Source organism: Pristis pectinata, chromosome 11 (assembly GCF_009764475.1).
Source record: "Pristis pectinata isolate sPriPec2 chromosome 11, sPriPec2.1.pri, whole genome shotgun sequence".
Lineage (NCBI taxonomy): Eukaryota > Metazoa > Chordata > Chondrichthyes > Rhinopristiformes > Pristidae > Pristis > Pristis pectinata.
This window is the reverse complement of record NC_067415.1, coordinates 86,862,687-86,887,758: the sequence shown is the minus strand read 5'-3', so window position 1 is coordinate 86,887,758 and position 25,072 is coordinate 86,862,687. Positions and strand designations below refer to the sequence as shown.

General features: G+C 46.4%; 1 protein-coding gene across 2 annotated transcripts in view; it reads right to left on the bottom strand.

Annotated features, from left to right (window-relative positions):
- gramd1c (GRAM domain containing 1c) overlaps positions 1 to 18,824 on the bottom strand; it is a 40,605-nt gene extending 21,781 nt beyond the window's left edge. Inside the window, exons 1-5 of one of the 2 annotated variants that reach the window (XM_052026267.1) lie at positions 18,693 to 18,824; positions 7,156 to 7,267; positions 3,569 to 3,740; positions 2,041 to 2,224; positions 442 to 585 (exon numbers count right to left, since the gene is read on the bottom strand). The gene's annotated coding sequence lies outside the window, so the exon portion shown is untranslated. The remainder of the gene's footprint in view (positions 1 to 441; positions 586 to 2,040; positions 2,225 to 3,568; positions 3,741 to 7,155; positions 7,268 to 18,692) is intronic. The other variant, XM_052026266.1, reaches the window with a different exon arrangement.
- Between the last annotated feature and the right edge of the window lie 6,248 nt (positions 18,825 to 25,072).

Below are 25,072 nucleotides of genomic sequence, written 5' to 3'. Positions count from 1 at the left end.
TTGATTATCTACCCTATCTATGCCTCTTATATTCCTCCATCAGCTCAGCCCTCAGCCTCCCTCACTCCAGGGACAACAGGCCCAGCCTGTCTAACCTCTCCCCACAAGTAAAGACCTCCAATCCAGGCCAAACCCTGGTGAACCTGCTCTGCACCCTCTCCAGCACAGCAACACCCTTCCCACAGTGTGGTGGCCAGAACTGCACACGGTGCTCAGTGGTCTAACTAGTGTTTGGTAAAGGTGCAATGTAATGTCCCAACTTTTATATTCTATGCCCAGTCTATGAATACAAGCCTTCTTCACCACCCTATCCACCTGTGTTGCCAATTTCAGGGAACTCCTGGATCTCTCTGTTCACCATATTCCTTACTGCCCTACCATTTACCTTCCCAAAATGCATCAGATCTCCCTTGTCACTACATTACACAACATTACAGTTACCTGTGATTTTTCGGGCATTTACAAATTTCTGCATAAATTGAGAGTTGGTGAAGAGAAGTTCAAACATCTTGTCTGCATTCATGTTGAACACTCTGTTGATGTAAAGTTTGCCCTGGAGATCACCGCAAGAAGTTCTCTCTTCATCTGCACAGAATCAAATCAAAGTCATTACAGATTTCTTCAAGAAAAGTTTCTTCAACACAAGGCACTTTTGTATAAAATATAGATTGCTTAGCACATGGCATTATATTTTAGCTATATCAAAAATATTACACATCCTTACAGTGTTAATTCTTGTACTAATGGAACATGCACAGCAGATTCCAGGTAGCCCAGGCGATGGCGCTGTTGTCTGATTACTCAGACCTGCCTCCTGGGTCATTCCCATTCGGGAGACAGACTCTGGTGAGGGCCTCCGCTGTTAACCAGCACCTGGTCCCGGGAGAAACCCCCCCTATTTAAATTGCTACTAGCACCACAACTGTAAACTGTAAATACTGGAAATTCTCAGCAGGTCAGGCAGCATCTATGGAGAGAGAAACAGAGTTAATGTTTTAGCTCAACGACCTTTCATCAGAAGGGTCCTGAAACATAACTGTTTCTCTCTCCACAGACGCTGCCTGATCTGCTGAGTGGTTCCAGCATTTTCTCCTTTTATTTCTGATTTCCAGGCTCTAAAGCCTTTTGTCTTTGAATCAAGTAACACGGTTGTAACCTAGGATCCATAGGCCACAGGCCATTCTGCACATTGTGTGCTCACTAGCTCTGGGTAGAGCAATTCCATCAGTCCCATTCCCCAAGTGCCGATCCAATTCCCTTTCTAGAACCTGGTTATCTCCATTTCTGCCACTGTTTCAGGCAGCGAGTTCTGGTTGAGAACGTAAGTGGTCTCTGCATAAACACACAATGGAAGGACTCTCTCCTCCTCCCCTTTCCAACTGTCCCCAGTCTTTCCCGCTCCCCACCGCCCACCTTCCCACACAGGAAGTAAACTAGTGGACAGCACAGTGGTAGAGCCACTCCATCACAACACCAACAACCTGGGTTCAATCCTGACCTCCGGTGCTGTCTGTGTGGAGTTTGGACGTTCTCCCTGTGACCGCATGGGTCTCCCCCCATCCCCCACCCCCCCCATCCCAAAGACGTGCCATGAAATGGCTGCTGTAAATTGCCCCTTATGTAGGTGAGTAGAACCAAATGGGAGGCAATGAGGTGAGGGGGTCACAGGGAACTGATGGGATTGTTGTGCTCAGCCCCACTGAGGTCGCTGAGTAATCAGTGGGGCAACATTCAGGTGGAAGGCCTGAAGGGGCAGTCAGGGGGTTTGTCAACTCAGCGTCAAAGTTCACACCCACACATGCCCCCACACAAGGTTCACACCCACACACGCCCCCACACAAGGTTCACACCCACACACGCCCCCACACAAGGTTCACACCCACACACGCCCCCACACAGGTTCACACCCACACACGTGGGCAAGGAACTGAATGAAATAGAGCTGAAGCTTTAGACAATAACCTTGAAGAATAAAATCTAACATCAACAATGTTTTCTTATCCTATTGTTTAGAAATCGTTGCCCAACACAAACTCCTACCTTCTTCTGCCACATCAGATGTATCTGTCCTGTCCGTGGGGGGGTCTTCATTGCCATTATGGTCCAAGCAGGATGGTGGGGATCGGGCAGACAGCGATCTGTACCTGGGTCTGCTGCTCTTCCTTTCAGATGTCACAAGGGAATGACTTCTCTCCCAGTTCTTCCCTTGGACTTCTCTGGGGGACTGAGCAGATTCAGCAATTGTACAGTTAGTGTCCAGTCGTAGACTCAGCCCATTTATGGAAGAGTCTGGGAAAGAAGTGCTTGGTCACTAGTGGTCCGGTCACATGTGCGACTGTCCCGCTCTCCCCTTCCCACGTCCACTGAGCCCAACACATGCAGACAGAGAGAGGGGAGTGCAGACTGCAGGCCACAGCGACAGCAGGAGAAACAAACCCCCAGGATGGGCCAGGGGGCAGAGAGCCAGAAGGTGGTGCCACTGAAAGTGATTGAAAACACACAAGGAGGATGGTGTGTACAACTGGAAGTGTAAAAGGAATTTCAAACGTCAGACCAAGGAAGAAAGTTACACAAAACAAGGTAACTTGCGCTGTTCCGTGGTGAAGGAGATCACCGCAGTGCTGATGACTGGGATTAGGATGGAAAGTGTACAAGGTCATGGCTGTGGGAGCACAGAGAAGCTCACCAGGATGTCCCTTCAACAGTCCGTATCGCAGGCAGGGGGTGATGCAAAGTGAGAGACAATTCATGGTCCTCCTGATGTTGACACTCACTGAGGATGTAAACATGGGACTTATGCTTGTTTTTGTGGGGTGGGTACAGCGGGATTGAAACTCAGCTGAAGGAGGTCCATGTAGATCTGGTAACTGAAGGGAGTGAGGTCGGGTTAGGGACCTGGCTGCCTTAGTGATGCTCAGGTCTGACAGAGGTCGTATTTGGGCATGGGGCTGAGAGTGGATGAACTGGAAAATTCTGATCGTACAACTCCAGTCCCTATACTGGGTGAAGGCCCCAGGCCCAATGCATGAAGCTTGCACAGAACAAGCTCTGCCTAGTTACGTGAGCACCAGCCATGCACCCTACAACCCTTGCCATCTCAATCCTGGTGCTTCACCCTTGGAAACTCTGTCTATCCACAGGGAACACTGGACATTGGGCAGGAGGACGCGCTGGGATTGGAGCAGTAACATACCAACCGGCTACCGTCAGTCCAAGGAACGAAGATCATAGACCTTGGGGTGGGGACAGTTTCCAACAGAGCAATAAATCAAGACCAGAGCGTGTGTGGAGACAGGTTACCGAGAAGAAAGAAGCTTTCTTTATCAGTCACACGTACAGCGAAACACACAGTGAAATGCATCTTTTGCGTAGTGTGTTCTGGGGGCAGCCCACAAGTGTCGCCACACTTCATGGTACATGGAAGTAGTGCAGGGATGTGATAGTTGGTGATATACTGTCGGCAGATGTCAACCTTGTGATGGAGTGAGACTCTTCAAGCTGACAGAAGAGAGGAAGTTAAAAGGTCCAGGGAACAGGTGTGGAGGAAGAGGGTTAAAGACTTTCTTACCATTGCTGATCCATTGTCCTGGATGACAGGTGTAGGAATTGTAAACGTGGTGTCTCCAAACGGAAGTGGGGTACTTGAATCCTGCGCACTCAGTGCCAGTCCAAGGTACTTTGGGCGTATTTGCTGGATTTCTTTATCATTATAGTCAGTGCACGCATCCTTTCCCACAGTTCTAAACAAGAAACAATAGTCATGCCCCAGGACGGCTTTCCACACGTCACCTTTCACACCCCTCTCTGCCACTTTGCATCTAACTGTATTCTGAATGGACAGGCAGTTCCCCTCAAATATAGAACAATACAGCACAATACAGGCCCTTTGGCCCACAATGTTGTGCTGAACCTTTAAACCTCGCCTAAGACTAACTAACCCCTTCCTCCACATATCCCTCTATTTTAAATTCCTCCATATGCTTATCTAACAACCTCTTGAATTGGACCAACGTATCAGCCTCCACCACCACCCCAGGCAGCGCATTCCATGCACCAACCACTCTCTGGGTGAAAAAACCTCCCTCTGACATCTCCCTTGAAACTTCCACCCATCACCTTAAAGCCATGCCCTCTTGTATTGAGCATTGGTGCCCTGGGAAAGAGGCGCTGGCTGTCCACTCTATCTATTCCTCTTAATATTTTGTATACCTCTGTCATGTCTCCTCTCATCCTCCTTCTCTCCGATGAGTAAAGCCCTAGCTCCCTTAGTCTCTCTTCATAATCCGTACTCTCTAATCCAGGTAAATCTCCTCTGCACCCTTTCCAACGCCTCCACATCCTTCCTATAATGAGGCAACCAGAACTGGACACAGTACTCCTGTCATTTTAGATGTAAAAGGAAGATTTAATGTTTTGGTCTAATCTTCCTGATTTACTTTGAAATAATTTTCTGTTTACTCTAAAAAATTGTTAAGAAATGTTGCATCTTCCTCCTCATTTGTTAAATACACATTTTTCACTCTGGTAATTATGAAAGTGACAAATAACCAAATTTACATAAACTTCCCAGAAAAAATTCCATAGAACCAAGAAGCCTACGGGAAGTGGTGGTCTGCCTGTGCTGGCAGAGGGAACTGGAGATGGTGTTTAAATCCAAGGGAGAGGTTTATAGATTTCCAGAAATGGTTCAAGCTACAGGACTGGGGGGGAGGGGTTTATAATTCAGCAAAGGAGGATCAGAAAAGGAAGATGAAATGTGTGAGTAAACCTGCATAAACCCAAAAATGTAAGAAATTCTAGAGGTGTGTAAAGAGCAAGTGACCAGCGAGGGAAAATGTGGTCCCTCACAGACTGAAACAGGGAGAATTTACAGCGAGGCATAAGGAAACAGCAGAGACAGGAAACTATTACTTAGGAAAACCCCACCCCTCACACAGATGTACGAGGGTTCGGGGAGAATGAGAAAACAAAGGAAGTGTATTAGTTCACAGAAAGTACTCGGGAAATCCCAAGCACACAATGATCTACATCCAGAGCATTGAGAGAGAGGGTCGTAGACTTCGAGAATCCCTTGATTGTCATTTTCCAATATTCTATTGATTCTGGAATTGTTCCTGTGGACTGGGGGGGGGGGGGGTGGGATATGGGAGAAAGTTACACCATTATTTAACAAAGGAGAGAGGGAGAAGACAGACAGCTATTGACTTGTTAGCCCGACATCTATGAGGGGAAATGGAAGAATCCACGACAGAAAATGAGACAGCGGAATATCCAGAGGCAGCACGGATTTGTGAAAAGGATATCAGGTTTGATCCATTGTAGGAGTTGAAAAGACGAGGGGGAACCAGTGGACGTCGGTTTAGATTTTCGGAGGCTTTTGAGAAGGTCCTGCAGGAGGTTGATGATCAAGGTTAGAGCCCACAGAAAGGAGGGTAATGGACTGACACCAGTTGAGAAATTGTTCAGGAACAAAAAGTAAAGAATGGGAATTAACTGATTGTTCTTGGGTTGGCAGGTTGTGACTAGTAGGGTCCTGCAGCAACTGAGCTCAGACCCCGGCCAATCACTATCTGTCTCAATGGGACCAAGCTTGCTGATGGGGGTCACGAGTAGGGAGGAAGATGTAACGAGGCTTCGAGGGGATATGGAGAAGCTGAGTGAGTGGGAAAGAACATGGCAGATGGAATATACTGAGGCAAATATCAGGCCATCCACAGGCATACAGGACAGAAAAGCAGAGGACTTTTTCTGCATGGCGAGAGATGTTGATGTCCAAAGAGTCCTGGCTATCCATGTACACCAGTCACTGAAAGCCAGCATGTAGGTGTGGCAAATGGTAGGTCAGCCTTTACTACAAGAGGATTTGAGTACAGGAGTGAAGATGTCTTACTGCAATCGTACAGGGCCTTGTTGAGTCAGCACTGAGAGTGTCGTGGACACTTTTGGTCACTCTACCCAAGGAGGATGCCCTTGGAGTGCGGTGAAGTTTCACTGACTGGTTCTCGGGACATTTGTCATGTGTGGAGACATTAAGCAGACGAGGCCTGTATATTGTTTAGAAGAATGAGAGCTGATCCCTTTGAAACAAGCAAAATTCTTAAAGGGTTCAGCAGGCCGGTGGTTTCCCCTGGCTGAGGAGTCTGGGACCAAGGTTATTCAAGGCCCGAGTTCATCGGAAGCAGCGACCAATAGATTTGTGGGCAGCGGGGGATGGTGTTAGGGCAGAAAGCGGTGCTGAAGTAGAAGATCCCAATGAAGCATGGAGCAGGCCCGAGAGCCGATGGAACATCCCTTTTCCTGTTTCACTTTCCCTTATTCCATCAAAGAGACTCAAGGTCAAAGTTCAGCAATAGATCGCCATCCAGATACGTCCATCATCACGTCCACCTTCCCCACTGCCAAGGCCTGCTAGAGGTGAACTTCTCCCTGCCTGGTCCCTGCACCACCCTTCTGTGCACGTGTGAAGAACAGCGGTCGCTCCCTAACAAAGTTCCGGGACCTGGTCACAACTCAGGACTCGGTCCAGGCGACTGTGTTCTTGAAGTAATGAGAAATAGGATAACTGCAGGGTAATGGAAGTAAAGGGGGCCGCAAGGTGAAGAATTACAGTGGGAAAACTGCTGTTTAGAAGATGCAAAATCAGAAGCAGATCAGTTATATTAAACTTTTTTAAAGTTGAATGTTGTTTAAACAGATAAAATTTGACATTTTCCCATTCAGCACAGGCCTTCCATTCAGTATCGTCGCTGAACTACAATGGCTAAGTTTCCATCTGCAGCTGATGGGACCAGTGAGTTACCAGTAATTAATTGTAAAACTCATGAAGTTATTACAGTCAAACAGCTACTAGGGATATTGCACTCCAGCTTTTCGGAAAAACTCAGTTGTCCAAGGCTCAAGCACATGGAATACAAATATGGAATGAATTTTATTGTTAATGACAACAATTCAGCTTAGTCAATATCGCCATCACGTCCCACCTTCTGTCTAACACATTGAGTGACAAAATGAGAAGAGCCTTGGCAACTATATTGATCTTCAGCTAATCATTGATAAAGAATAAAATTACACCGATTGCCTTTGTGATGAATATATATATATAAAAAAAATCAGGGAATTATCTGGATCCCAGAGTACAGTACAGACATTTCTTACCCTGACAACTGGGCATTCTCACTGGATAGTCGGTTATCCATTTCATGTCTCTTTAATCCCAGATCCGTGCTGTAATCCAAGTGTACCATGCTACAGGGCTCTGAATTACATGCTAGAAACACAAAGAATGTGAAAATGAAATAAGAAACTTGAATCATTCAGGGAGTGCAGAGAGATGTGGTAAAGACATTTCCGTAATGGGACAGTCATGGTCAATGATGGGACCTCTGCTTTTTTTTAAAACAAATGTTAATGACTTGGCTAGATTAAAATTTCAAAACTTGCAGAGTGCTAAATAGTGTGGAAGATGGAAAGAGATGCAAGAGGGACTAGGGAGGCTGGCTGAATATGTGGACAAACCTCAGGTGAAATTTAACAGCAAAGGAAATGCAACCTTGATATATTTTGTCGGAACAAACACAGAGAAATATTGGCTAAGTGATACAGCACTAAAGTGTTTGTGGGACTTGGGCATGTACAGGGTGGTAGAAGGGGTCAGGAGAGAGGTTACTAAAGGATTTGAATGTTGGGCTTTGTAAATGGAAACAAACACAGGGAGGTTACAGTGAACCCGTGTAAGACACTGGGACATTGCATCAAATTCTGTCACTGCACCTGATGTGCTAATCCCAGAGGCTACTGAGGGAGCTCAGTCACAGGGTTGGACTGGAGGTTGCCCTCCTTGGGGTAGTGAAGTTGAGAAGGAATTTGATATTGCAAATGTACACAGCATCCAGAGTCAGAGTTGAGCACTCCCAAGGCCTGCTCTTTCTACATCAGCCGTACATTAGTGACCAAGACATCTGATCGAAAGCTCCAACTCTGTGAGCGCGATGAGAATGGGCTATTGCTTGTCTACCCAGGGGACAGATTCCTGATACAGCCACGCCTTTGCAAAGCGAACATTAAATCAAGGAGCCTTTGCCTGATATTCTGAGGGCTGGTTACCCTCCATGACCCTTCAACTGCAGGGGATCTCCTGCACTAGAAACCATTGAAGTTTATTGGGCAAACCTGTGTCATTAAGCAGGTGGTTTGGCCTCACACTCCAGCTCAGGATGACGTCCTCTTCCAAACGTTCTCTCAGGGTTATGTTTGTTCTTCATCAAGAGACAAACTTCGCGTGGGTTTAACATCTGAACATTTTTATTAACCAACCACCAGACTGGCTCGCTTTCCCTCTCTTTTTACAGCCACTTCTGGTTCCCTCATGTGACCACCTTGCATTGCCTGCTGGGGACTGTAGTTCTTTATTATAACTACGTAATAACACAAGGGAAACTAGGAAAAGGCCAAGTTCCTGTGACTAGGCACCTTAGTGCGTAGAATTTAGTTGCAAACTGACACCCTTGTACAGGCGCTCTCTGCTTACAAGGACGTAAACAGCAGAAGAGAAAGATAAATCTTGTGGCAAGACACCATAATTACACCTGCTGCCTCCATGCAGTGAAAGGAATGCAGCTTTCAACAGGATTCCTGGTCCGTTTCACCCTCAGCCACATGTCAATTATCCCTTTATAAAGCTTACTCACTTTCCCAGTTTATATTTATAGTTTGTTCTCTGGATAACTTATTGCTTCCACTAACGTCTGTGAGAGGGGGCGTTCTAGTGGGGAACAAAGAAACGGCTCAGAGGACACTAATGTTGAATTTCACTGGACAACTGGTACAACAGTGGGTGCTGGTGTTCAAAAAGGTGCAAGCTGCATTTATTAAACTCAGGCTGAATTGAACAGATGTTGTGTCTGACAAAGAGAGCAGTGAGACACAGCATCGAAGGTGTGTGCACGTTGTCAGGGAGACTCTGACCCCTCCACTCTCTCACCAGACAGAGCAGTGACCCAGCCACACTGGTGTGGTGGGAGCTCAGATCAGAAGCTGGCTGCTGGCCACCTTGTGACTGTAATGTGGGGTTTGTTAGTGTGCATTCAGTCCAGGAACAGTGAGGTATTCTCATGCTGACCCTCAGCGACCGGAGGGCACTAACAGTGGAACCATGACGTTGTTCCTTTCCTAGCAGAGCCGTCTGCTTCACCGTCGGTGGAGTGAAGGGATAGTTTACATCGGCACAAGCTCACTTTCACAGAGAGTGATACAGGATAGAACCAGGCCCTTCGGCCCACTGAGTCTGTGCCGACCATCAAACACCCATTATTTCAATTTTGTGTTTATTCTCCCCATATTCCCATCAACTCCCTCCAGATTCTGCCACCCACCCACACACACACACACACACACACACTGGGGCTAATTTACAGCGACCAATTAACCCACTGACCCGGAGCACCCGGGGAAACCCGCGCGGTCACAGGGAGAAGGCGCAAGTGGACTCCAGATCAGTCTGTTTAATGTCTCCTCAGGACAGAGCTGCCGTCCCAGGGAGCGACCTGGTGAACCTCTGCTGCTCTCCCTCGGTCACAGGTATCCAAGCTGGGAGACCTGATGGAAGGAATATTCCAGGTGAGGTCTCACCTGCGCTCTTTGTAACTGGGGCAAGACTTTTCTACTCCTGCACCAGAATACTTTTGCAATAAAGGACAACAAATTATTTGCCTTCCTAATTGCTTGTTTTACTACACATTATCCTTAACCAAGGACACCACGCTCCTTCTGTCCCTCACCATTTGAAAATTAGAACATAGAACACTACAGCACAGACAGGCCCTTCGGCCCACAACGTTGTGCCAACGTTTTATCCTGCTCTAATATCCATCTAACCCTTCCCTCCCACATAGCCCCCTATTTTTCTATCATTCATGTGTCTTGTAAATGTCCCCAATGTATCTGCCCCCACAACCTCTGCCGGCAGTGCGTTCCACGCACCCACCACTCTCTGTGTAAAGAACCTACCCCTGACATCCCCCTTATATCTTCCTCCAATCACCTTAAGATTATGTCCCCTCGTGTTAGCCATTGTTGCCCTGGGAAAAAGTCTCTGACTGTCCACTTGATCTATGCCTCTTATCATCTTGTACACCTCTATCAAGTCACCTCTCATCCTCCTCCTCTCCAAAGATAAAATCCCTAGCTCACTCAACCTATTCTCATAAGACATCATTCATCCACCTTTCCATTTCCCCTACCAAGGGGATGTTATCGTATTCTTCCGAAAGTACCTAAACAGAAGCAGGAGTGGGCCATTCAGCCCCTCGCACCTGGTCCACTGTCCTGTGAGATCACAGACCAGCAGCAGTTTTACCTCAGCACCAGTTTCCTGCACAAACCCCTATTCCTCGATTGCATTTACAAATTCCGCGAACGGGCCTCCACATCCCTCTTGGGTGGAGAATTCCAAGAGTCACCGCCCTCTGGACGGAGAAATCTCTTCCCATCTCCGTGTTGAGTGGCTGACCCTTATTCTGAGACTGACCTGTGGCTCCAAGCACCCCAGCCAAAGGAAGCATCAGCTCTGCCTTCACCCAGTGAGGCTGGTAGAAACTTGGATGAGATCATGTCTCATTCATTACAATTGAAGAGAATAGGCTCAGTCTGTTTAATCTCTCCAAGTGTTAAACCCACCTCCACGTTATGGAATCAGAGTGTACAGCACAGAAATGGACCCTTCAGTCCAACTTGTCCATACTGACCGAGATACCCATCTATGTCAGTTCCATTTGGCCCATATCTCTCCAAACCTTCCCTATTGTAGTACCTGCCCAATGCCTTTCAAACCTTGTAATTGTACTGGCCTCTACCTCCTCTGGGGGTTCCTTCCATACACCCACCACCCTGGGTGGAAAAATTTGTCCTTTCGATCCGCTTTAAATTTCTCACCTCAAACCTAAAGCCTCTAGTTCTAGACTCCCCTGCCCAGGAGAAAGATTCTATCTGTGCCCCTCACAATATTATAAACCTCGATAAGGTCACCCCTCAGCCTCTGACATTCCAGTGAGAACAAACCCAGCCTGTCCAATCTCTCCTTGTAACGACAGCGCTCCATTCCAGGCAGCCTCCTGGTGAACCTCTCCTGCACTCAAAAGCCACCACATCCTTCCCAGTACTGACCCATACAGTACACCCCTGATTACAGGCAGCCTGTCAGAAAAACACCCCATGAGTACTACCCCCTGCCTCCCGTCGCCAACTGTGGATCCCGTTTGCCAACGCACCTGGGATCCCATGTGGCCTCACCTTCGGGACCAGCCACCATGTGACAACTTGTCAAAAATCTTGCTAAAGTCCGCGTAACCCATGTCCACCACCCAGCCTTCACCAATTTTCTTAGTTCCCTCCTCAAAACACTCCATCATATTTGTGAGACATGATCTGCCCGGCACAAAATCATGTTGACTCCTAAACAGTGCCTAGATTCCTTCTTCCATGTCCTTACCTTAAACCATATCCATCCAATCCCTCTGTATCATAGAACAGTACAGCACAGTACAGGCCCTTTGGCCCACAATGTTGTGCTGACCTATATAGACCTTATTCCCATTGAACCTATCCCCCTCTCCACCTCCCATAACCCTCTATTTTTCTTTCGACCATGCACCTATCTAATAGTCTCTTAAATGACCCTATTGCACCTGCCTCCACACCACCCCCGGCAGCGCATTCCAGGCACCCACCACTCTCTGTGTAAAAAACCGACCTGTAATATCTCCCCTGAACTTTCCTCCACACACTGTAAACAAGTGACCTCTAGTATTGGCCATTGCACCTTGCGGGTAAGGGCACTGGCCATCCACTCTGTCCATGTCTCTCATAATCTGCACACCTCTATCAAGTCTCCTCTCATCCTCCATCGCTCCAAAGAGAAAAGCCCTAACTTACTCAACCTCTCCTCATAAGACATGGTCTCCAATCCAGGCAGCATCCTGGTAAATCTCTGCACCCTCTCTAAAGCTTCCACATCCTTCCTATAATGAGGCGACCAGAACTGAACACAATATTCCAAGTGTGGTCTAACCAGAGTCTTATAGAGCTGCAGTATTACCCCTCGGCTCTTGAACTCAATCCCCCGACTAATGAAGACCAGGACACCATGCGCCTTCTTAACTGCCCTATCCACTTGTGAGGCAACTTTGAGGGATCTATGTACTTGGACCCCAAGATCTCTCTGTTCCTCCACACTGCTCAGAATCCTGCCATTAACCTTATACCCTGCCTTCAAGTTCGTTCTTCCAAAGTGTATCTCTTCACACTTCTCCAGATTGAACTCCATCTACCACTTCTCAGCCCAGCTCTGCATCCTGTCTCAATCCTGTTGCAACCTACGACAACCTTCTGTACTATCTACTACACCACCAGCCTTCATGTCATCTGCAAACTTACCAACCCATCTTTCCACTTCCTTATCAAAGTCATTTATAAAAATCCACAAAGAGCAGGGGTCCCAGAACAGATCCCTGTGGAACACCACTGGTCACCGACCTCCAGGTCAAATACTCTCCTTCTACAACCACCCTCTGCCTTCTGTGGGCAAGCCAGTTTTGAATCAACACAGCCAATTTTCCATGGATCCCTCACCTCATAACTTTCTGAATGAGCCTACCATGGGGAACCTCGTCAAACACCTTGCTAAAATCCATATACACCACATCCACCACATTACCTTCATCAATTTGTCTTGTCACTTCCTCAAAAGACTGTATTAAGCTTGTGAGGCACGACCTGCTCCTCACAAAGCCATGCTGACTATCGCTAACATGATTATGCTTCTCCAAACGCTCATAAATCCTGTCCCTAAGAATCCTCTCCAATAGTTTGCCCACCACTGACGTAAGACTCACTGGTCTATAATTCCTGGGATTATCCCTTTTACCTTTCTTGAACAAGGGAGCAACATTAGCCTTCCTTCAACTCTCTGCTACCACTCCTGTGGCCAGGGAGGACTCAAAGATCATTGTTAACACTCCAGCAATCTCTTTCCTCATTTTGCATAGTAACCTGGGGTATATCCTGTCCAACCCTGGGGACTTGTCTATCCTAATGCTTTTCAGTAGTTCCACACTGCTTCGTTCTTAACCTCAACACGTTCCAACACATTGCCTGTTCTACACTGACCTCACATTCATCAAAAGTCCCTCTCCCTGTTGAACACTGAAGCAAAATATTCATTCAGGACCTCCCCCACCTCCAGACACATTTCTCCCCCCTTATCCCCGAGCGGTCCTACCCTCACATACCCAATCCTTCTCATAGCCCACTCTGCTACCAACCTTTGTATCAGCAGCAAACTTGAATATATTAAATTTAATTGCCTGATCCACATGATATACATTGTGAGCACCGATCCTTACGGCACCCCGCAGATTTGTCAAACAGATTTTCCTTTCCAAATCCCACATTGACCCAGCCCAATCCTTGTTAGCTTCAAGGGCCCCATTCCCACTTTCTTAATAACAACCTCCAGACTTTCACTGCCACAGATGTCAGACTAACTACTCTAGAGTTCCCCATTTTCTCACTTCCTCCTTTCTTAAACAATTGCTACCTTCCAATCTGGAGAAGGAATTCTAGAACCTGGGGAATCTTGGAAGATGACTTCCAGTGCACCCACTTTCTCCAGAGCTGCCCCAGGCTGCGGGGCATCAGATCCTGGGGATTTATTACCTTTCACTAATTTCTCCAACAGAACATTTTGAACTAGCGCCAAAATCGCCGACCTCATTCACTCTAGATGTACAACGCCCCATAATTAGAACCATAGAAAACTACAGCACAAAAAACAGGCCATTCAGCCCTTCTAGTCTGTGCTGAAACATTATTCTGCTAGTCCCATCTACCTGCCCCCAGCCCATACCCCTCCAGACCTCTCTCGTCCATGTATCTATCCAATTTACTCTTAAAAGTTAAGAGCGAGCCCGCATTTACCACATCAGATGGCAGCCCATTCCACACTCCCACCACTCTGAGTGAAGAAGTTCCCTCTAATGTTCCCCCTAAACCTTTCCCCTTTCACCCTAAAGCCATGTCCTCTCGTACTTATCTCTCCTAATCTAGGTGGAAAGAGCCTGGAGGTTTACTGCATCCTCCGAGGCATTTCTTTTTTCCCCACTAGAACACCCCCCACCCCCCCCCCCCCCGCCCACACCCCCCACAGACCCACATCAACTTCTGCTACCCTTTTTCTGTTCACATATCTGCAGAAGGTTTTACAGTCTGTTTTTAATTTTTTGTACCTTCCCAATACCTTTCGCCTTCCATATCAATAAATTCTTCCTTTGCTTATTCCTGGAATTTTCCTGATTCTCAGACTTGCTGATTATTTTGGCAGCAGGATACACATTTCCTTTCATCTAATACCAACACTGGTGCCCCACAAGGCTGCGTCCTCAGCTCTCTACTCTACTCCCTATACATTCATGACTATGTAGATTCTGCTCTAACTCCATCTACAAGTTTGCAGATGATACCACTGTTGTAGGCCGTATCTCAAACAGTGATGAGTCGGAGTACAGGAAGGAGATAGAGAGCTTAGTGGAATGGTGTCATGACAACAACCTTTCCCTCAATGTCAACAAAACAAAAGAGCTGGTCATTGACTTCAGGAAAGGGGGCGGTGCACATGCACCTGTCTACATCAATGGTGCTGAGGTTGAGAGGGTTGAGACCTTCAAATTCCTGGGAGTGAACATCACCAACAGCCTGTCCTGGTCAAATCACATAGATGCCATGGCCAAGAAAGCTCACCAGTGCCTCTAGTTCCTCAGGAGGCTAAAGAAATTTGGTATGTCCCCTTTGACACTCACCAACTTTTATCGATGCGCCATAGAAAGCATTCTATCTGGATGCATCACGGCTTGGTACAGCAACTGCTCTGCCCAGGACCGCAAGAAACTGCAGAGAATTATGGACACAGCCCAGCGCATCACGGACACCAGCCTCCCCTCCTTGGACGCTGTCTTTACCTCTCATTGTCTTGGTGAAGCAGCCAGCATAATCAAAGACCCTACCCACCTGGGTCATTCTCTCTTCTCTCCTCTTCCATTGGGTAGAAGATACAGAAGCCCCAGGGCACATACCACCAGACTCAAGGACAGCTTCTACCCCACTGTGATAAGACTATTGAACGGTTCCCTTATACAATGAGATGGACTCTGACCTCACGATCTACCTTGTTGTGACCTTGCACCTTATTGCACTGCACTTTCTCTGTAGCTGTGACACTTTACTCTGTACTGTTATTGTTTTTACCTGTACTATCTCAACGCACTCTGTACTGATTCAAGGTAACTGCACTGTGTAACGAATTGACCTGTACAATCGGTATGCAAGACAAGTGACAATAATAAACCAATACCAATGGATAGATAATAGAGCAGGATAAAATGTCGGCACAACATTGTGGACTGAAGGACCTGTACTGTGCTGTAATGTTCTATGTTCTGTCCCTGATTAACAGTCATGGTCTGAGTTTGGAATTGAGAGTGATCACAGCATGAGATATCAACTGACTGAGGATTCTTGTGGAAATGATGGCAATATAATGCCAGCCTCAAAATATAACCAGCCTCCCCTCCATGGACTCTGTCTACACTTCCTGCTGCCTCGGGAAAGCAGCCAGAATAATTAAAGACCCCTCCCACCCCGGACATTCTCTCTTCTCCCCCCTTCCATCAGGCAGAAGATACAAAAGCCCAAAAGTACGTACCATCAGGCTCAAGGACAGCTCCTATAACATTGCAATAAGACTATTGAACAGACCTCTTATACAATAAAGCTGGACTCTTGACCTCACAATCTATCTCGTCATGGTCCTTGCACCTTATTGTCTGCCTGCACTGCACTTTCTCTGTAACACGATATTCTGCATTCTGTTATTGCTTTTCCCTTGTACTACCTCGATGCACTGATGTATGGAATGATCTGTATGGATGGCATGCAAAACAAAGTTTTTCACTGCACCTCAGTTCATGTGGCAATAATAAACCAATTAATACACTTTAAATTTATTTTGTATTCAATGCCACGTGCAATAAGTGATAACATTGTTAGCTTTCCTAATACTCAGCATCTTAGTGCTCTGCAATCTCTCACCATTCAGGTATAGTACGTTTACTTCTCTTGCCAAAATGGACAATTTCACATTTTCCTACATTATGCTCAATTTGCCAGATCTTTGACGAATGTATAACCATCTGAGTGCCTCCGCAGCCTCCCAATGAACTGCTCACAACACACTTGCCTGCTTATCTACACATCATCAGCAAATTTAGCAACCACACCTTCATACCCATTGTTCACAGAATTGCAAAAGTTGAGGCATCAGCACCGATCCTTACAGCATGTCCTGCCAGCCAAGATCCATTTACACTCCCCTGTTTCCTGCCCACCAGCCAATCTTCTCTCTACATCAGTCAGTTGCCTCCTCCACGAGATCTTATTTTCCACAACGACCTCTGCTCCTTTGGGAAATCTGAGCACAGTTCACCTGCCCATTCATCCTGCCCACAGCACACGTTCCTTCTCAAAAGGACTCCAATAAAATGGTCAAACTTTATTCCTTTTTCACAAACCATGTTCTCTTTAACCAATCACCTTACATAATTCTGTGTCCCGATGTAATGTCTTTAATAAAAGCTTCTAATAGTGTCCCTGCGACGTTAATCTGACTGGCCTGTGGTATCCTGCTTTCTGTCGCTCTCACTTTTTGAAGTAAAGGAGTTACATTTTCTATTTTTCAATTTAGTGGAATGCCCATGAGTCCAGGGAACTTTGGGAAATAAAAACCAACACATCAACAATCTCATCAACTACTTCTTTTAAGAACCTGGGATGAAGTCGATCAGGACCTGAAGACTCGTCCAACAATTTGCGGAGTCCCACTGCCCTGGTGATTATACTTTCCCCCAAGTTCCTCCCCCCGTCACTTCAGTTCCTGACGTACAACCATCTCTGTAACGCTATTTATATTCTCTATAGAGGGGAATGTAGAGGGTGGTCTGTGGAGGGGACTTGCTTCCACTCTGTGGGTTCGAGGTGAACCACACACTCTTCCACAGAGGCTGAAGGGTGGAGGGGTGGGGGAGGGGGGTGTTGATGGTTTGGGACGTGATTTCCACTGGGCCTCTGCAGATTTCCATGGAAGAGGTGAGATGCCCACTGCCTTCCCGGAATCATCTTCTCCACTTTGAGTGGTGGTGGGATTCCCAGTGGTCGAGGAGGCTGAGGAGGCTTTGGGAACATCCTTGAAGCAACTCCTCTTCCCTGGAAATCTCTTGCCATGATGCAGCTTAAATTAGGTATCTGTTTCAGGAGGCTGGTGTTGAGACCACAGATGACTCAACACACACACTGGAGCTGCCCGACAACATTGGTATTAGTTTGCTTATCTGGACAATGGGTTTGGAGGATTTTGTGGAGACAGCATTGATACAGGAGCCTGCTGGAGGTAGAACATTCCTCCAGAGAATAGGGTGGGGATCACCACTGTCCAGGAGACCACCAGCTGTGCCCAGCCTGACAGCTTGCTCTTTGAACAAAGTCTGTGCTGGCACACCAGTGAGGAACTTCATCATCAATGTCTGCCTCTGAGACGTGGCTGCTGAGATATGTCAAGTGGCTTTCAGGTTCTGGGTCTTGTTGTAGACCTTTATTTATAGATGGTGCCGTTGTGTAGAAGGGGCTGGTTGGTAGAGATCCTTCCTTGCAGCTTATTCACTGAAGCATCCTCTCATTTGATGAGTCAATGACTTGGAGCTCTCCCTCTCAATTGACAGAGGCTTTCGTAAGATCGAGAAAAGCCAACGGGGTGTACGCTGGCTGACACGCCACGTTATAACACACAACTCAAACACAGACTGAACCCCATTGTGTAACACGTCTGTGGTCCAGTATTGAAGAAGAGGATCCATAGGATATTGCCGAGATACGCGGGCACCCTAGACCAAGGGATGTCATCTACTGTGAAGGGAGTGATGGATGGGGTCTGACCCAGTGTGCGTCAGAGCATGGATTAGGTTTTATAGACCAAAGCCATAAACCAAACAAATACAGAACACAGTACACCACATACTCCAGAACAGTGTTTATCCTGCACACACACACATCTGTCAGACAAAAGGAACCATTTCTGTATTACTGGCAACTGTTCACTTGGTGACAGTTCTGCCATATTTAGAACATGCAAATGAATAAAAGTCATTTCTAAACGCTGCTACAATAGCTGCAAAGAGTGAAGTATCCTTTGGCTGTGCACGCCAATGTTACATTTACCACACAGTTACTCAATCGTTTTCAGAAGCACAAGATATATAATGCATCAAACAGCAACGGAGAGACGGCTGCAGCATGTAGTAGCTCCTCAGTCACCGCAATACCAGATCAACCACTCCATGTTGTGGCCCTGGTGGAGGAGCTCACCCCTCACAAAGACAGTCCCAGGATTCTAACATACGTGGACTGCAGCTTCTGTAGTCTCACACAACTTCAAGGACCTGACAACCTCACAAAAATACAAGTCAGTGTTTATTAAGAGTCACTTCCCCTAAGCTTCAGGCTAAAGCATGAAGACATATTTCCAAAGTAAACACTTAAAAGACCAACATTAAGCAGTTTAAATTTGCAAATTAACAGTTGTAAATTTAGCGAACCTCTCTCCGGTTACCTGGGCAGCTTTACACCTTGACATGACGTGCTGACATTTGTTCATGCAGAAGGGACCGTGTCAAACCTGCTCAACATGGAAGCAGCTGAAAGGCAAAGTGGGAGGTTTTAAGGGTCAAAGTTCAGAACAGCACTGCTGTTTCCTGTAAAGTTTAGTGAGTTCAGGTAAATCAGGATTGTTGGGTGTGGGACATGACAGCACAGCCCTAACTTTTACCTCAGCCAGCAGCATGGTGAAAGACTGCATGAGATTCATTTAACCATTTGTTGTGATAGAATAACTTACTGAGGCTGCACTTTTAATTGTTTCTTAAATAGATGTGGCTGCAACAAGTTTCCTTTAAAATAAAATGTCTTTGATTCCTTTTAAGATTGCTTAATTGATTTTAACAAGCTGATATTTAAAAGGTGAACTATGTTAAGTGCCAATACAATCCAAAAAATTAACCCTGTGAGAACTGCAATTTGAATATTATAAGATAAATGAGTTGTGATAAAGCAGATACACAAACCCATTGTGTTAACCTATTGCAACTCTGTAAAGTATCAGTAACAGAGTCAACGACATTAGGCAGGTTGCAGTTGTGAGATTTTCAGCAGACAACCCATTTTCTTTAGTTTGATGTTGGGTGTGTATGCAAGATCCTCCAATGGATTTCCTTAATGAGACTTCAAAACATTCAAGTAAACAGTGAAAGCCCCGGCCCCGGCCCCATCCTTGCCTGAGCCAGAAACGTACAGTGCTCAGGAGCTCTCATCCCCTCACAAAGAGACTCTCAGACCTCCTCCCATATCCAGCTCAAAGCAGGGAGCCAGGTCAGCTGGCTGTTAAATCTGGACACCTGTTCTGCATTACTCTAGCCCACCTATTGGATGTACCAGCTCATCAATCGCAGTACCCCCAATCTTGCTTTATCCCTGCCTACCTTCTCCATGCCACAGTTGTTCCAGAAATCCACCAGTGGTGTCACAGCAGAGCTGTGCGGGACCTGTACCTCATTGTATACACCCTGGGGGCGTTATCCTCACTAGAACTGACGACTGGAGATCTGGTGGGGTTGGGCTGAGCTGTGGGCTGGAGGTCCCGTATACACTGTGACTTTGTCTCTGTGTTCTCCCACCTAGGGGGGTGGGGTGTTGGAAGCCACTGTATGGACTAGTGGTGGGGGGTGAGCGGGCAGTTGTGTGGGCTGGGGTGTGCTGGATGGAGGCACTGCTAAGAAGAAGACTTGGTACCAGGAGGTCCTGAAGGAACAATGACCCACCCTTGTGGAATTTCCCCTATAATGTGCCAGTTGAGGCCTTGTCTTGCCACTCAAGTCCACAATTGGTGGTCTCAGTATGGGTGGCTGTAATACCACAGAGGGGCATCAAAGTGACCCAGGATACCCATTGGACTAATCTCTCCTCCCTGGACATTCCTGCCCCCCCACCCCCCATCTCAGACGTAGAACACTATCTACAACATGCAAATACTTACTCAGGTAAGCGTTTCCACATCAGTCACGTCTGGTCTCACTAAATCCTTCAAGAACTGCAAGAGCACTTCCCTTGACTTGTACTGCAACCCCTGTGAAATGAAGGTCAACACACCAGTTGTGTGTTCTAATTGCCTGCTGTCCTTTAACTCAGCCGCCTGTGATCTGAGCAGACAGACACCCAGATTGCTCCTGAGCATCGACGTTCAGTCAGCAGTCCCCAGCATCTCTAGTTCCTTCACCAAAGCCACTACGTTATAACCCATCCATTCCCTCTGTTCGCATCACAACCGATCCACTGCAGCGGCCAGCTACACACAACGAAATGAAGAAATCAAAGGTCGAATACCGACCTGGGGCGCGGTGTGCCTTTAATAGCCGAAAACTTCCCGCGCTACAGTTCCGCACTGACGTCACGCGTGGGTCACCTGACCTTCCCGTGTGCGGGCTTTCCCAGCCCAACACTGGGGAAGAAGGAGGGCCTCACGCCATCTTGGATCAGGGCCTCCAACGACGTCACGATGTCGGGAGCCGCTTCGATGCCGGTGCGGTGAGTCACTACACCACCTCACTTTGTACTCTTCCTTCATTCTCCTCCAGGGTCACTTCACACGTTGCTTTGTATTCTGTCGCCAAACCTGGTCATTTTGCACCAAGGCCCAAAATCTGCAGATGCTGGAAATCTGAAAGAGAAACAGAAACACTCAGTGGATCAGGCAGCGCCTATGGAGAGAGAAATAGAGTTAATGTTTCAGGTCGAGGACCCTTCATGAGAAACCATTCTGATGAAGAGTCTTCTACCTGAAACATTGACTCTGTTCCTCTTCCCACAGACACTGCCTGACCCGCTGAGTGTTTCCAGGATATATCACATGTTGTCCCCTCACCCAACGCCCTGAAGTATGTGGGTTTTTCAAATACTCATTGCTGGGATCTGGCCTCATTGGCCAGGCCAGCATTTATTGCCCATCCCTAACTGACTCTGACTTGGGGAGGGCGGGTGCGGTGATGAGCCACCTTCTTGAACCACTGCAGTCCTTCTGGTGAAGGTTTCCTCAAGTGTTGTTGGGCAGGGAGTTCCAGGATTTAGACCCAGTGATGATGAATGACCAGTGATATAATTCCAAGTCGGCATGTCACATGACTTGGAGGGGAACCTTCAGGTGGTGGAGTTCCCATGTGCCTGCTGTCTTGGCTCCAGGTTTGTGAGGAGCTGTCAGAGTATCCTGGGAGGGTAACTGCAGTGCATTGTGTAGAGGGCACACACTGCAGCCACTGTTGTTATTAAATAGCTGAACCCTGCATTCTGACCCTGACATTCCCTGACATGAAAATGACCCATTCAGTCCAGCAGTCTGTGGTCCGTTTGTTAACCAACCCTCAACCCATGTTATTGGATTATGTTCTGTTCACCCCAGACTTATGAACTTCACATGTAAACAACACCTGGTGTGGCATCCTGGTAAATAACTTCCAGTGTGCTGGTGAGAACCCATCGCCAAGGAAAGACAAATGAACCTTCTGCTGATGAGCCTGTAAAGCAGGCATCTACAAACAAAATTGCCCAACCTTCCAATTTTCTGTCTTCAGTCACAGCTCCGTAAGTCATCCTTAAATTAACCATTACCTGCAAAATTTCAGGCAGCTTTTTTTAAGTTTGTTAACTTCCAGATTTAACAAAAGCTCAGCTGAGTTTCTCAAATAGTTTGTATGTACCTTGATAATGGATAATCAATAATGTTGGCAAGATTTCTGAAATATGTTTACGGTCCTTGAGAACATCGCTCTTGCTGCACTTTGAAACCAATTTACCCATTTTGCATTGCGTTTGGGAAGAAAATATTCTGTGGCACTGCTTTTAAGTTGAAGCATGCATTTCTCTATCAGTAGCATGATCAGTACATTGTTATTCTGCTTCGGATTTGGCAGATTCCAACAGCAAGGTCGGGAAAATACAGAGTAAGTCATCAGTGGGAAAACTGACAAACACTGACTAAGGTTGCTGCGTTGTGTCATTGCTGGAAGGTCTGGGCTGTTCCATTCCTTGGGCATCAGGAAATATTACTCTTCCCCACCCATTGCATGTGACAGATCAGTGTGATACACAAAACAGTCTAAAATGGAGAGAATGCTGGAAACACTCAGCAGGTCAGGCAGCATCTGTAGAAGGAGAAACAGTTCATGTTTCAGTCTCAACTGGGAATCTCCCTAATGAAGGGTCTTCAGCCTGAAACATGAACTGATTCCCTCTCACAGATGCTGCCTGACACAATGAGTGTTTCCAGCATTTTCTGTTTTATTTCAGATTTCCAGCATCTGCAGATTTTTAATTTTCACAACTAACGATTACTACTTCACATGTTCTTTCTGCTGTATATTCTTATACATTAAAAGTCTGAAATTATTTAACCACGACACCCCTGGCTGGAGAACTTTCAGCTGCAAGAACTTAAACTCTGGGAAACTCCTCCTAAATGTCTCTGTTTCTCCAACTCTCCTTCCTCTGTGAAACCACTCCCTTTAACAACAATACTTTCAGCTAGCTGGCCTGTTGTCCCCTTTAATGACTCAGTGCCAAATTTTATTTGATAACATTCCAATGAAATGCTTTGTTTTGTTGCAATGCTGGTGCTATATAAAAGTTATTCTTAAAATGCAACCTTTGAGCATTACAAAAGAGCAACAGCTCTGAGCCATTTGAAATGTTTCAAAGCTCACAGGCAGAGTGGAGTGGGTCTACCATTGAACCAGTGAACTTAGACAACTTATACACCCAACTAGGTTAATGGACGGCTGTTGACCAAAAGCCAAACGTCTGCCTGGTTACCGTGCCTGACACGTTTACTAACTCCTCCATGTATGAAGGAAGCTCTTTCGCCCAGTAAGTGCTCACTGCACTCATCGTAGTAAGTACCTGTTGTACTGTGGTCCATTGGTAAATCCACAGAAGGGTTAAGAGCTGATCACGGAATGACGTTGATTAGCTTAGCATTATACGGTCCTGATTTTCCATGACTCTGTGACCATGTCAGCTGATTTTTCCATGGACAACCTTTCTCCTGCTCACAGCTGCAGGACATGTGAGATGAATGAAGAAAAGTAAGAAAGAAAGACTTTCATTTATTTAGCACCTTACACTGACCTCAGGAGCTTGCAAAGTGCTGCAGAGTCAATTAACTACTTGTGAAGTGTTGTTGCAATTATAATGAGGGAAACAGGCAGATGTGATTGGTTAATCTCTGAGGGACAGTTATCTTGACAACGTTTTGTCCCACCCTGCCTCCAAGAGCAATGGTGAGGTGAGGGTCAGGGGTTAAAGTGGCATCTGGTAGGGCAGAGTGGGGTGGAGTGGTGGGCTGGAGGGGAGGGGTGGAGGGGTCAGTTTCATTTCATGTAAATTTGAGGGACTTTCATGTGTGGGAAATGAGTGCAATTGGAAATTGGTACGTGTTGGCATGAGTTGGTACATGTTGGTACATGCTGACTTTGGGGAAGAAAACTAATGGACGAGAAACCCAGTGTGTTGTTCAGATCCTGGGTACAGCTGAACCCCACAGATGCTGCAAACACTGATGGGTTTCAGGAAGCTGTTTTGATTCAAGCAGTAAATAGAAAAACAGATCCTCCAGTACCGTCCCTCCCACAGTGGGACACTCCCCCAAGTACTGCCCCTCCCACAGTGTGACACTCCCTGTGCGGGAAGTTAATGTGCTGTACAATAATGATGTGATTTTGGTCTTCTTCAGATCTCAGGCAATAGAGGTAACCTTTACTGTGCAGTTTCCGAACTGCACAGTGTTGCACCCAGGTGCAGATGATCAAACATCATTATCAGGTTATTAAATCTTTGGGGCTTCACAATTAGATAGATTTATCAACATATTCACATTTGGTAATTATCCTAACTTTGAGTACACTTTAATCAAGCAGTTTTACACACAGATTTGCCTGATCTGTGACTCTCTGCTGTTTTTAGCGATCAGCCAGAGCTATGGTTAGTGCCAGGCTCTGTCCAATTGGGATCACCAGGTTACCGGACCATGGTGTGCTCATTCTGTGCTCCGTAGATGTGAATTTGTCTGTGGATCTTTTGGAGGAAATTCTTTGAGTTTCCCTTGTTTTCCTTTGTCTGTTTCCTTCTATTTATTCAATCAGACCTTCCCCAGGAATTTCAGTGAAGACCCATTCCTTCTCTCCTATCGTGTAGTTAAACCAACAAGGCCAATTACTGAATGAGTTTGCTGATCTCACCTAACACAAGCTAGGGACAATATTAGAATGCAGAAGCTGGATATTATTTTACCTGCAGTGTAGTTGGGATCTCACACACACCGTGCTGAGCAGATGGTCCAAGTACACAGTAATTCCAGTGCCCTCTGATGTGGATATCCCTGCAAAATATAGTTTACTTCTATTGAAGTCAAGAAGCTGAAAGAATGCATCCATCTGATAAAGGTCAGGATTTTACAGTATCTGGATAGACAACTCACTCAGCAGTAACCCAGTCTGTTCCCAGTTGCACTTTGAGGTTGAGTTGCATGAACCATTGTCTAGAAGCAGTGATCAGCACAGAAGAGCCCAGCGGTGGAACCTGGTGCTCACGAAGAAATGGCTTGGTAAGTGGGAACTCACAGGATGACTCAGCTGCTGAAACTCAACTTAATTGTTTGCAAAACCAATTCAGGAATGAGCTGTTCCTGCGATAAAAGTTGTAATTACTCTCTTGTAGGTTTGATTACAGAGGTGCTTTATCACAGTTGATGTGACTCTTGTTTATGGCACAGTATCTCTGACGTTTATGGATCCACTCACTTTTGATGGGAATATTTTTAGAAAATGAACATTACAAAATGCTTTGACATTCTCTTCTCTTCCTACTTACTTTGTCA